General features: G+C 47.3%; 1 protein-coding gene across 1 annotated transcript in view; it reads left to right on the forward strand.

Annotated features, from left to right (window-relative positions):
* LOC139230294 (vesicular glutamate transporter 1-like) overlaps nucleotides 1-13,895 on the forward strand; it is a 98,520-nt gene that overhangs the window by 53,255 nt on the left and 31,370 nt on the right. The gene's annotated exons all lie outside the window — the stretch shown is intronic.

Below are 13,895 nucleotides of genomic sequence, written 5' to 3' on the forward strand. Positions count from 1 at the left end.
TTAATTCCCTTATTGCTTAAAAATCTATCTATCTTTGACTTGAAAACATTCAATGAGCTAGCCTCAACTGCTTCCTTGGGCAGAGAATTCCACAGATTCACAACCCTCTGGGAGAAGAAATTCCTTCTCAACTCAGTTTTAAATTGGCTCCCCCGTATTTTGAGGCTATGCCCCCTAGTTCTAGTCTCCCCTACCAGTGGAAACAACCTCTCTGCCTCTATCTTGTCTATCCCTTTAATGATTTTAAATGTTTCTATAAGATCACCCCTCATTCTTCTGAACTCCAACGAGTAAAGACCCAGTCTACTCAATCTATCATCATAAGGTAACCCCCTCATCACCGGAATCAGCCTAGTGAATCGTCTCTGTACCCCTTCCAAAGCTAGTATATCTTTCCTTAAGTAAGGTGACCAAAACTGCACCCTTGAATTGCTACAGTCCCCCGGGGCTGAAAGTGCTCCCATGGTGCTGACTTTATTGTAACAGTTTGGTACAACTGAGTGTTTCACTGGACCACTTCAGAGTCAACCACATTGCTGTGGGTCTGGAGTAACATAGAGGCCAGACCAGGCAAGATTTCTTTCCCTAAAGGGCATTACGACCATCCAGTAGTTTCATGGTCACCATTACTGATACTGGCTTTTTAATTCCAGATTTATTTAATTAACTGAATTTTAATTCCCCAGCTGCCATGGTGGGATTTGAACACAGGTCTCCAGGTTATTAGTACAGGCTTCTGAATTACTTGTCCAGTCACATAACCACTATGCTAGGGAAGGATACGAAAACAAGGATGAGAATTTTAAATTCGAGGCATTATCGGACCGTGAGCCAATGTAGATCAGCGAGCACAGGATTCATGGAGGTTGCAAGAAGAGAGGCTGGCCAGGAGGACATGGAAAAAGTTGAGTCTGGAGGTAACAAAGACATGGATGAGGGTTTCAGCAGCCGAGATAGGCAGTTTAAAAAGAAAAACTTGCATTTACATACCACCTTTCACGACCACCGGACGTCCCAAAGTGCTCTACAGCCAATGAAGTACTTTTGGAGTGTAGTCACTGATGTAATGTGGGAAACGCAGCAGCCAATTTGCGCACAGCAAACTCCCACAAACAGCAATGTGATAATGACCAGATAATCTGTTTTTAGCGATGTTAATTGAGGGATTTCCAGAAGGCATTCAATAAGGTGCCACATAAGAAGTTACTGTGCAAGATAAAAGCTCACGGGGTTGGGAGTAATATATTAGCATGGATAGAGGATTGGCTAACATAGAAACATCGAAAATAGATGCAGGAGTAGGCCATTCAGCCCTTCGAGCCTTCAATATGATCATGGCTGATCATGCAACTTCAGTACCCCATTCCTGCTTTCTCTCCGCACCCCTTGATCCCTTTAGCCATAAGGGCCACATCTAGCTCCCTTTTCAATATATCTAACGAACTGGCCTCAACAACTTTCTGTGGTAGAGAATTCCACAGGTTCACAATTCTCTGAGTGAAGAAGTTTCTCCTCATCTCGGGTCTAAATGGCTTACCCCTTATCCCTGGACTGTGACCCCTGGTTCTGGACTTCCCCAACATCGGGAACATTCTTCCTGCATCTAACATGTCCAATCCCGTCAGAATTTTATATGTTTCTATGTTTCTATGAGATTCTTCTAAATTCCAGTGAATATAAGCCAAGTCGATCCAGTCTTTCTTCATATGTCAGTCCTGCCATCACAGTAATCAGTCTCATGAACCTTCGCTGCACTCCCTCAATAGCAAGAATGTCCTTCCTCAGATTAGGAGACCAAAACTGTACACAATATTCAAGGTGTGGCATCACCAAGGCCTGTACGACTGCAGTAAGACCTCCCTGCTCCTGTACTCAAATCCTCTCGCTATGAAGGCCAACATGCCATTGGCCTTCTTCACCGCCTGCTGTACCTGCATGCCAACTTTCAATGACTGATGTACCATGACACCCAGGTCTCGTTGCACCTCCCCTTTTCCTAATGTGTCGCCATTCAGATACTATTCTGCCTTCCTGTTTTTGCCGCCAAAGTGGATAACCTCTACATTATACCGCATCTGCCATGCATTTGCCCACTCACCTAACCTGTCCAAGTCACCCTGCAGCCTCTTAGCATCCTCCTCACAGCTCACACTGCCACCCAGCTTAGTGTCATCTGCAAACTTGGAGATATTACATTTAATTCCTTCGTCCAAATCATCAATGTATATTGTAAATAGCTGGGGTTCCAGCACTGAACCTTGCGGTACCCCACTAGTTACTGCCTGCCATTCTGAAAAGGACCTGTTTATTCCTACTCTTTGCTTCCTGTCTGCCAACCAGTTCTCTATCCACGTCAATACATTACCCCCAATACCATGTGCTTTGATTTTGCACACTCATCTCTTGTGTGGGACCTTGTCAAAAGCTTTTTGAAAGTCATTATACACCACACCCACTGGTTCTCCCTTGTCCACTCTACCAGTTACATCCTCAAAAAATTCTAGAAGATTTGTCAAGCATGATTTCCCTTTCATAAATCCATGCTGACTTGGACCGATCCTGTCACTGCTTTCCAAATGAGCTGCTATTACATCTTTAATAATTGATTCCAACATTTTCCCCACTACCGATGTCAGGTTACCCGGTCTATAATTCCCTGTTTTCTCTCTCCCTCCTTTTTTAAAAAGTGGGGTTACATTAACTACCCTCCAATCCATAGGAACTGCTCCAGAATCTATCAAATGTTGGAAAATGACCGCCAATGCATCCACTATTTCTAGAGCCACTTCCTTAAGTACTCTGGGTTGCAGGCTATCAGGCCCTGGGGATTTATCAGCCTTCAATCACATCATTTTCCCTAACACAATTTCCTGACTGATAAGGTTTCCTTCAATTCTTCCTTCTCGCTAGATCCTCGGTCCCCTAGTATTTCCGGAAGGTTATTTATGTCTTCCTTAGTGAAGACAGAACCAAAATATTTGATCAATTGGTTTGCCATTTCTTTGTTCCCCATTGTAAATTCACCTGATTCTGACTGCAAGGGACCTACATTAGTCTTCACTAATCTTTTTCTCTTCACATATCTATAGAAGCTTTTGCAGTCAGTTTTTATGCTTACTCTCGTACTCTATTTTCCCCCTCCTAATTAAACCCTTTGTCCTCCTCTGGAGTGTGGTGGACTCCCTTTTAGAGAAAGGAAAAAAAAGAGAAAGACTTGCATTTATATAGCGCCTTTCACGACCACTGGATGACTCAAAGAGAGGAGAAATCAGTCCGGATTCCTGTCGATGCTTCCTACGCAATGACTCTGCTTAGGAAGAGCATGTTGGCGATACCCTGCTTGGACTCAGCCAGTTGTACAGCCTGCCAGCGCTCGCTGCTCGCCCACGAATAATGGCCAACATTCTGGAGAATGGGCAACGTTCCGGGCACATGGAACCCAGCAAGAGTCCGTGCCCTCAGCAGAAGAGGGGAGGTGAAAGAGAGAAGGAAGTGGGGTGGGGTTGCGTAGTGGGGTGAGGGAAGAGATAAATTGCCAACAAACCAAAATGTTTGCAGTAAACTATAAGTCCTTTACCCAGAGATTAAATCCGCACCGTAAAAAACCCACCGAATGTCAAGACAATTTTCAGCTCTTTTTCCCTCGGAGAGACAGAATTGCGCGTTGAACGAATGATTAAGTGTTCCTCTTCCTGGTGGTACGGTGTCCTGCAGAGCGGCTCATGGTAAGATTAATTAACAGTGTTTGAAGTGTGGTGCCAAGGGATTGGCACCTTGCCCAGGCATGGAGCGGGCCAGGCTGCCAGGCCTTTCGACCATCTGACCATTTTTATTTTTTTCCCGAACTATCTTTTTCTCCTTTGATATGAATTGCCTGCTCACTGAAGATGGCCGATGTTGGGTGCTGGTGGAAAAGCAACGCCTTCGCGTTTCAGGCGCCCGTCATCAGCAACGAGCAGCGCCACCCCTCTCCCCGCTCGCCGCTCCCCGCCCGGGTCAGTCAGACACGTCCTCAACTCGGGCCCAGCTGCAGAGCAGCACCCTCGACTGCAGCAGCACGACACTAGCACCCTCGCCTCTGAGTCAGAAGTTTGTGGGTTCGAGTCCCACCCCAGGAGCTTAAGCACGGGGATCGCGGCTGACACTCCCAGTGCAGTACTGAGGGAGCCCTGCGTTGTCGGAGGTGCCGTCTGTCAGATCTCTCATTCTCTGCTCGCTCAGGTGGACGTAAAAGATCCCGTGGGCGCTATTTCGAAGACGTGCAGGGGAGTTGTCCTGGGGCCAATATTTATTCTTCATTCAATGTCAGTAAAAAAAAAACAGATTATCTGGTCATTACCACGTTGCTGTTTGTGGGAGCTTGCTGGGCGCGGATTGGCTGCCGCGTATCCCACATTGCAACAGTGACTGCACTCCAAAAGTACTTCATTGGCCGTAAAGAAAAACTTTAGGATATCCTGAGGTTGTGAAAGGCGCTATAGAAAGGCATGTTTTCCTTTTATTTTGCAAAAACAGCCACACAATTCTCTTTGTAAACATTAGAACCATAGAACGGTTACAGCACAGAAGGAGGCCACTCGGACCGTCGAGACCGTAGCCCTACAATGTTTTCCTTCAGGTACTTATCCACGATTGAGTCTGCCTCCACCACCCTCTCAGGCAGCGCATTCCAGATCCTAACCACTCGCTGCGTAAAAACGTTTTTCCTCGTGTCGCCTTTGGTTCTTCTGCCAATCACATTAAATCTGTGCCCTCTGGTTCTCGACCCTTCCACCAATGGGAACAGTTTCTCTCTATCTACTCTGTCCTGACCCCCTCATGATTTTGAACACCTCGATCAAATCTCCTCTCAACCTTCTCTGCTCCAAGGAGAACAACCCCAGCTTCTCCCGTCTATCCACGTCACTGAAGTCCCTCATCCCTGGACTCATTCTTGTAAATCTCCCTCTGCACCCTCTCTAAGGTCTTCACATCCTTCCTAAAGTGCAGTACTCCAGTTGAGGCAATGTTAAACAAAAGAAAGACTTGCATTTATATAGCGCCTTTCACGACCATCTCAAAGAGTTTTACAGCCAATGAAGTACTTTTGGAGTGTAGTCACTGTTGTAATGTGGGAAACGCGGCAGCCAATTTGCGCACAGCAAGCTTCCACAAACAGTACTGTGATAATGACCAGATAAACTGTTTTTTTTGTACTGTTGATTGAGGGATAAATATTGGCCCCAGGACAGCGACAATAATTTCCCTGCTTTTCTTTAAAATGGTGCCATGGGATCTTTTACATCCACCTGAGAGAGCAGGCAGGGCCTCGGTTTAACATCCTATCCAAAAGACAGCACCTCTGACAGTGCAGCACTCCCTCAGCACTGCGAGTGTCAGCCTAGATTTTTGTGCTCAAGTTCTTGGAGTGGGACTTGAAGCGATGACCTCCTGACTCAGAGGCGAGAGGGCTGCCCACTGAGCCATGGCTGGCACTTGTAAAAGTTTGTCATAACTTCCTTAGGGCGTAGGTTAACGAATTTGGATGTTTATGTGTACCTCAAATAGCACCAGCCTGATGGGTTATAACCTTCAGGAGGTGAAGGGAGAAGATGAGAAGGGAACTAATATCCTCAGTAAGAGCTACAGCAGTTTTATTGATCTCAAATGCATTTCCATGTAAAGCATTGCAGTGATCTATAAGTGTAGGCCTAAACATGAGCCTGAGAAACGGTTAGGAGCTGCAGGCTGGGGAAGGCAAGGGTGGCAGCAGGGAGGGAATTGTTATGCACAAATAAACATTCAAATTGGAGTGGTAATAACCAGCTGCTTTTACTTCTAGAATATTCCGTCAAAAAATAACAAAAAGCAATATAAAAGAAGACACTGGCGTGTAATTGCTACAATTATGATTATTACAGTTCTTTGAGGATGTAACGAGCAGGGTGGATAAAGGGGAACCAGTAGATGTAATGTATTTGGATTTCCAAAAGGCATTCAAGAAGGTGCCACATAAAAGGTTACTGCACAAGATAAGAGCTCATGGTGTTGGGGATAATATATTAGCATGGATAGAGGATTGACTAACTAACAGAGAACAGAGAGTGGGAATAAATGGGTCATTTTCAGGTTAGCAAATTACAACAAGTGGCATGCCACAGGGATCAGTGCTGGGGCCGCAACTATTTACAATCTATATTAATAACTTGGATGAAGGGACCGAGTGTATTGTAGCCAAATTTGTTGATGATACAAAGATAGGTAGGAAAGCAACTTGTGAGAAGGACACAAAAAGTTTGCAAAGGGATATAGATAGGTTAAGTGAGTGAGCACAAATTTGGCAGATGGAGTATAATGTGGGAAAGTGTGAGGTTATCCACTTTGGTAATGTTGTATATAGAAGAACTCCACGAGGCTGAGTACTGTGAGCTAAACTTAGTGTGACCGTAGTCTTCTTTATTACAACTCCAGAGTGCCTAAACAACATGGCAGCCAACTTTTTATACTGGCCCTGCACGTGAGTGCAGGTGACCATTAGGACTCCAACAGTCGCGCCCTCTGGTGGCAAGTATTACATGGTTACATATATAACATCACTCCCCCCCCCCCCAAAGTCTTCGGTACAAGTTATTTACAAGTTGAGGCGATCCGGAGCCCTTCACTACTTGGTTGATCGTCTAAGTTCAAACCTTGGCGTGCGTAAGTTGGCTGGACCGCGGCTGGTCTGACCGGATTGTCAGAAACGGTGGGTTCATCCTCGTGATTGACAGCAAGGATTGCTGGCTGGGTGTGTGTTGGTGGATAGTCGATGGTGATGTCCTCTTCAAGTCGTTCCTGGTTGTCAGTAAATCGCATTTTGGTCTGATCTAAATGCTTTCTGCACGTTTGGCCATTTAACAGTTTGATTATAAACACCCTATTCCCTTCCTTGACCAAAACAGTGCCAGTAACCCACTTGGGACCATGACTGTAATTCAGGACAAACACAGGGTCGTTAACATCAATGTCACGTGAAACAGCCGCGCGATCGTGGTACATGTTCTGCCGGTGTCGCCGGGTTTCCACGTGATCATTACGATCCGGGTGGACTAGGGAGAGCCTAGTTTTGAGGGCTCTCTTCATTAACAATTCTGCCGGGGGAACCCCGGTGAGCGAGTGGGGTCGGGTCCGGTAACTGAGCAGAATGCGAGACAAGCGGGTCTGCAGGGAGCTGTCCGTCACACGTTTCATGCTCTGCTTGGTTGTTTGGACTGCCCGCTCCGCTTGGCCGTTAGATGTGGGCTTAAACAGAGCAGACCTGGCATAAACTCATTGAATTCCGAGCTGGTGAAACACGATCCATTGTCGCTGACAAGGACGTCGGGAAGCCATGGGTGGCGATCATGGCCCGGAGGCTTTTAATGGAGGCTGTAGATGTGCTGGATGACATGATTACGTATTCAATCCATTTGGAGTAAGCATCCACAACTACTAAAAACATCTTTCCTAGAAAGGGGCCGGCAAAATCTACGTGGATCCTGAACCACGGTTTGGAGGGCCATGACCACAGACTCAGTGGAGCCTGCCTTGGTGCATTGCTCAGTTGCGAGCAAATATTGCACTGATGCACGCATGACTCCAAGCCCGAGTCAATGTCGGGCCACCAAACATGTGACCTGGCAATTGCCTTCATCATGACAATGCCTGGGTGGGTACTGTGTAGGTCACGTATAAACGTTTCCCTGCCTTTTTTTGGCAAAACCACGCGATTACCCCATAAGAGACAATCTGGCTGGATGGACATTTCATCTTTGTGTCGGTAAAACGGCTTAATTTCATCTTGCAATTCCCTGGGAACGGCCGACCAGTTCCCATTTAGGACGCAACTCTTTACTAATGATAGCACAGGATCCTGGCTGGTCCAGGTCCTGATCTGGTGAGCTGTGATGGGTGACCCCTCGTTCTCAAAAGCATCCGTGACCAGTAGCAAGTCTGCGGGCTGCGCCATTTCAACCCCAGTGGCGGGTAATGGTAGCCGGCTGAGAGCATCGGCACAGTTTTCAGTGCCTGGTCTGTGGCAGATAACATAGTCATAAGCAGATAATGTTAGTGCCCATCTTTGGATGTGGGACAAAGCATTGGTATTTATACCTTTGCTCACTGAAAACAGTGAAATGAGCGGCTTGTGGTCAATTTCAAGCTCAAACTTAAGTCCAAATAGATATTGGTGCATTTTCTTAACCCCATATCCACATACTAACGCCTCTTTCTCAACCATACTAAAGGCTCTCTCAGCCTTAGACAGACTTCTAGACATGTATGTAACCGGTTGGAGGTTGCCCAATATATTGGCTTGCTGTAACACACAGCCGACCCTGTTCGATGAGGCGTCACAAGCTAGCAATAAACGTTTACATGGGTCATAGTGTACAAGTAACTTATTTGAACATAGCAGGTTCCTGGCCTTCTCAAAGGCTGTGTCTTGAGATTTGCCCCAAACCCAGTCGTCACCCTGACGTAGCAACATGTGCAAAGGCTCTAACAACGTGCTCAACCCGGGTAGAAAGTTACCGAAATAGTTGAGGAGTCCCAGGAACGAACGCAGCTCCATCACATTCTGTGGTCTGGGTGCATTCTTCATGGCCTCTGACTTTTGAGTCCGTGGGTCTGGTACCGTCTGCCGCAATCTTTCTCCCCAAAGATTCGACTTCTGGAGCTAGGAAAACAGACTTGGAGCGTTTCAGCCTGAGTCCCACTCTGTCAAGGTGACTTAGAACCTCTTCCAGGTTGTGTAGATGTTCGATGGTGTCACGACCAGTAATCAGGATGTTGTCTTGAAACACAACGGTGCGTGGAACAGATTTCAGCAAACTCCCCATGTTTCTCTGGAAAATGGCAGCAGCCGAGCGAATCCCAAAAGTGCACCTGTGGTCTATAAATAGCCCTTTGTGTGTGTTAATGCACGTCAGTCTTTTCGAAGATTCAGCCAGCTCCTGTGTCATGTAGGCGAAGGTTAGGTCCAACTTGGTGAACGACTTCGCCCCTGCTAACGTTGCGAACAGGTCATCCGCCTTGGGCAGTGGGTACTGGTCCTGTAGTGAGACTCGGTTAATCGTTACCCTACAGTCTCCGCAGATTCTGACCATGCCATCGCTTTTCAACACCAGAACAATTGGACTGGCCCACTCGTTGAACTCGACTGGCGATATGATTCCTTCGCGTTGGAGTCTGTCCAGTTATATCTCGACTCTTTCCCTCATCATGTACGGAACCGCCCAAGCCTTGTGATGGACAGGCCGTGCATTGGGGCCGAGATGGATCTGTACCTTGGCGCCTGTCAAGTTGCTGATGCCTGGTTCGAATAGCGAGGGAAACTTGCTCAGCACTTGAGCACACGAGGCGTCATCCACTGAAGATAGTGCTTTGATGTCCTTCCAATTCCATCTAATCTTTTCTAGCCAGCTTCTGCCAAACAGCATTGGGCCATTGCCTGGAACAATTCACAATGATAGGTCACGCACAGCTCCATCATACGATACCTTCACTGCCGCACTTCCAATGACTGGTATGAGCTCTTTGGTGTAGGTTCGCAGCTTTGCATTAATCGGGCTCAGTTTGGGCCTTTGTGCTTTATTGCCCCACAATTTCTCGAAAGCCTTCTGACTCATTATTGACTGACTCGCACCTGTGTCCAACTCCATGGATCCTGGAACTCCATTTAATTTGACTTTCAGCATTATAGGAGGGCTCTTGGTGGTTGAGTTATGTACCCCATACACTTCTTCCTCGGGTTGAATTGCCTGTGCTGCGTGATCCGCACCGGATCGATCATCCTCTGTCATGTGGTATGTTGCAGCACGTTTGCACATTCACTGGAGGTGCCCCATCATTGTGCAGCCTTTGCACACATAGTGCTTGAATCAACATTGATGGGCCCGATGATTACCCCCGCAGCGCCAACACCGTGCTAATGGATTCACATTCACCCCCCCGATGGCGGACTCTGAGTGATCACAGGTCTTGCAGCCGCAGACGTATAGGCCCTGCCATATGCAGTTCGGCCCGCTAGCGACATCATTTTATGCACAGTTCTTGCCGGTGAGCTTCGATGTTGAGAAGATATCTGTTTGGTGATATTGTCCGTGGCCATGCATGCCTGGGCGATCGCGATGGCCCTGCTCAGGTCTCGGGTTTCAGCAGCCAGCAGCTTTCGAAGAATGACCTCGTGGCTGATGCCCAGCACGAAAAAAATCCCGCAGCATTTGCCCCAACGCAGTCCCAAAATCGCAAGGAGCCGCAAGGTGTCTCAGGTCGGTGACATAATCCGCCACGTCCTGGCCCCCGGAGCGATGGCACGTGTAAAAACGATACCTGGCCATGAGGATACTCTCCTTCGGCTTGAGGTGGTCCTGAACCAGCGTGCACAACTCTGTATATTCCTTCTCCATTGGTTTTGTCGGTGCGAGCAGATTCTTGATGAGGCCGTATATTTTAGGCCCACAGACGGTGAGGAGAACCACCCTGCGCTTGGCCGCATTAGTGTCTCCTTCCAGCTCATTGGCCACGATGTACTGGTCGAGACCCTCGATGAAGGCTTCCCAATCATCACCCTCTGTGAATCTCTCTAATATTCCAACCGCAGCCATGGTTGCGTGAAGGTTCGTATTCTGTTACTCGTCGCCAATTGTTGTGTTTGGAAGAACTCCACAAAGCTGAGTACTGTGAGCTAAACTTAGTGTGACCTTAGTCTTCTTTATTACAACTCCAGAGTGCCTAAACAACATGGCAGCCAACCTTTTATACTGGCCCTGCACGTGTGTGCAGGTGACCATTAGGGCTCCAACAGTCACGCCCTCTGGTGGCAAGTATTACATAGTTACATACATAACAGGTAGGAAGAATAGAAAAACAACATATTATTTAAATGGAGAGAGACTACAGAAGGTTGCGGTATAAAGTGATCTGGGTTTCCTCGTACATGAAACACGAAAAGTTAGCACGCAGGTACAGCAAGTAATTGGGAAGGCAAATGGAATGTTGGCCTTTATTGCAAGGAGGATAGATTATAAAAGCAGAGAAGTTCTGCTACAACTGTACAGGGTATTGGTGAGACCACACCTAGAGTACTGCATTTTGGTCTCCTTATTTAAGGAGGGATATATTTGCATTGGAGGCAGTTCAGAGAAGGTTCAGTGGATGATTCCTCGGATGAAGGGGTTGTCGTATGAGAAAAGATTGAGCAATTTCGGCCTGTACTCATTTGAGTTTACAAGAATGAGAGGTGATCTTATTGAAACATAAGATTCTGAGGGGGCTCGACAGGGCAGAGAGGATGTTTCCCCTCGTGGGGGAATCTAGAACTAGGGGGCATAGTTTCAGAATAAGGGGCCGCCCATTTAAGTTGGAGATGAGGTGAAATTTCTTCTCTCAGGGTCACGAATCTTTGGAATTCCCTGCCCCAGAGAGCTGTGGAGGCTGGGTCATTGAATATATTCAAGGCTGAGATAGACAGACTCTTGAACTGTAGGGGAGTCAAGGGTTATGGGGAGCGGGCAGGGAAGTGGAGTTGAGGCCAAGATCAGATCAGCCATGATCTTATTGAATGACGGAGCAGGTTCGAGGGGCCAAATGGCCGACTCCTGCTCCTATTTCTTATCTTCTTATGTTCTTATGTAAGCCGAATTGTTTAAAAGATGAAAATAGGGTCAGGTGCCCTGCGAAAACAGCCCAGGTTTTTTGTTAGTTCAGAAACAAGATCTGAAGAGTTGAGTTCTGCCCAGAGCCTATGGCACAGTGTCTGTAGCGCAGATGGACTATTTCTAGGGATAATTAGCAGTATCCCTTGCAACGCCTGCAGCCTAGCTAGGATTACAGAGAGGGTTTCACAAATGATGCTCTGACTCCCGGGGACTAATTAGGAGCTCTTTCCGTTACTTCAACAGCTTTACGTGGGTTTGGGTCAGCAGTTATTAAACAGAAAACTGCTGACAACCAGAACAACAGGGGACCAGGGACAGTCTTCAAACGCTGTCGTCTGATAATTCATGCTAGACTTCATCCTGTCGCAAACTATGTACACTGTCTCACCAAACACCCCCAGGGCAGGTACAGGGGGTTAGATACAGAGTAAAGCTCCCTCTATACTGACTCATCAAACACTCCCAGGGCAGGTACAGCATGGAGTTAGATACAGAGTAAAGCTCCCTCTACACTGTCCCATCAAACACTCCCAGGGCAGGTACAGCAAGGGTTAGAGACAGAGTAAAGCTCCCTCTACACTATCCCATCAAACACTCCCAGGGCAGGTACAGCACGGGTTAGATACAGAGTAAAGCTCCCTCTACACTGACTCATCAAACACTCCCAGGGCAGGTACAGCACGGGGTTAGAGACAGAGTAAAGCTCCCTCTACACTATCCCATCAAACACTCCCAGGGCAGGTACAGCACGGGTTAGATACAGAGTAAAGCTCCCTCTACACTGTCCCATCAAACACTCCCAGGGCAGGTATAGCACGGGTTAGATACAGAGTAAAGCTCCCTCTACACTGTCCCATCAAACACTCCCAAGGTAGGTACACATGGAGTTAGATACAGAGGAAAGCTCCCTCGACACTGTCTCATCAAACACTCCCAGGGCAGGTACAGCAAGGGTTAGATACAGAGTAAATCTCCCTCTACACTGTCCCATCAAACACTCCCAGGGCACGTACAGCACGGGGTTAGATACAGAGTAAAGCTCCCTCTACACTGTCCCATCAAACACTCCCAGGGCACGTACAGCACGGGGTTAGATACAGAGTAAAGCTCCCTCTACACTGTCCCATCAAACACTCCCAGGGCAGGTACAGCATGGGGTTAGATACAGAGTAAAACTCCCTCTACACTGTCCCATCAAACACTCCCAGAGCAGGTAAGCACGGGGTTAGATACAGAGTAAAGCTCCCTCTACACTGTCCCATCAAACACTCCCAGGGCACGTACAGCACGGGGTTAGATACAGAGTAAAGCTCCCTCTACACTGTCCCATCAAACACTCCCAGGGCAGGTACAGCATGGGTTAGATACAGAGTAAAGCTCCCTCTGCACTGTCCCATCAAACACTCCCAGGGCAAGTACACAGAAATTGCTAGATCAATGTCCGTTTAGTTTGCCTTCCACCATCCTGGTAGTCACATGTTACAACGTTAATGGGGTTGTTGACTAATCGCAGCAATCAATCGCTATTAATGAGTTAACGACAGACCCAGACACAAGGTGAGGAAACGCCCATGGTGGAGAGCTCTGGGAATCACAGGTCCAAAGTTACCTGTTCCCCCCGAGCTCGCCACACTCCCCCCACGTCACGCCTCACATTACTCGTGTACTGGATCCCAAAATGTTGCATTCTAAAAGAACTCTAATTTACGTTTGAATGAATCAATACTAACTGCTTTGCCATCTCCCAAGGGAGCTTGTTCCATAGATTGACCACTCACTCACTGAAACATTATTTCAGCAGATTGGTTTTTAATTTAACCCTCTTCAAGCGCAGGCTGTGCCCTCTGGTTCTACTGTTCTGAACAGGGAGAAACAGATTGTCATGGTCGTCATTATCTAGTTCTAAAAACAGCAAATTATCACCTCTCGGCCTTCCCCCTTCCATCAACAACATGCCCAATTTACATAATCGCTTCACATAATCCATACCTGCCATTTTCAATCAATCTGATTGCTCAGGTTACTTACAGAGTAAAGCTCCCTCTACACTGCCCTATCAAACATTACCAGGGCAGGTTCAGCACGGGGTTAGATACAGAGCAAAGCTCCCTCTACACTTTCCCCATCAAACATTCCCAGGGCAGGTACAGCACGGGGTTAGATACAGAGTAAAGCTCCCTCTACACTGTCCCATCACACACTCCCAGGGCAGGTACAGCACGGGGTTAGATACAGAGT

This window comes from Pristiophorus japonicus, chromosome 19, assembly GCF_044704955.1.
Source record: "Pristiophorus japonicus isolate sPriJap1 chromosome 19, sPriJap1.hap1, whole genome shotgun sequence".
NCBI classification, from domain to species: domain Eukaryota; kingdom Metazoa; phylum Chordata; class Chondrichthyes; family Pristiophoridae; genus Pristiophorus; species Pristiophorus japonicus.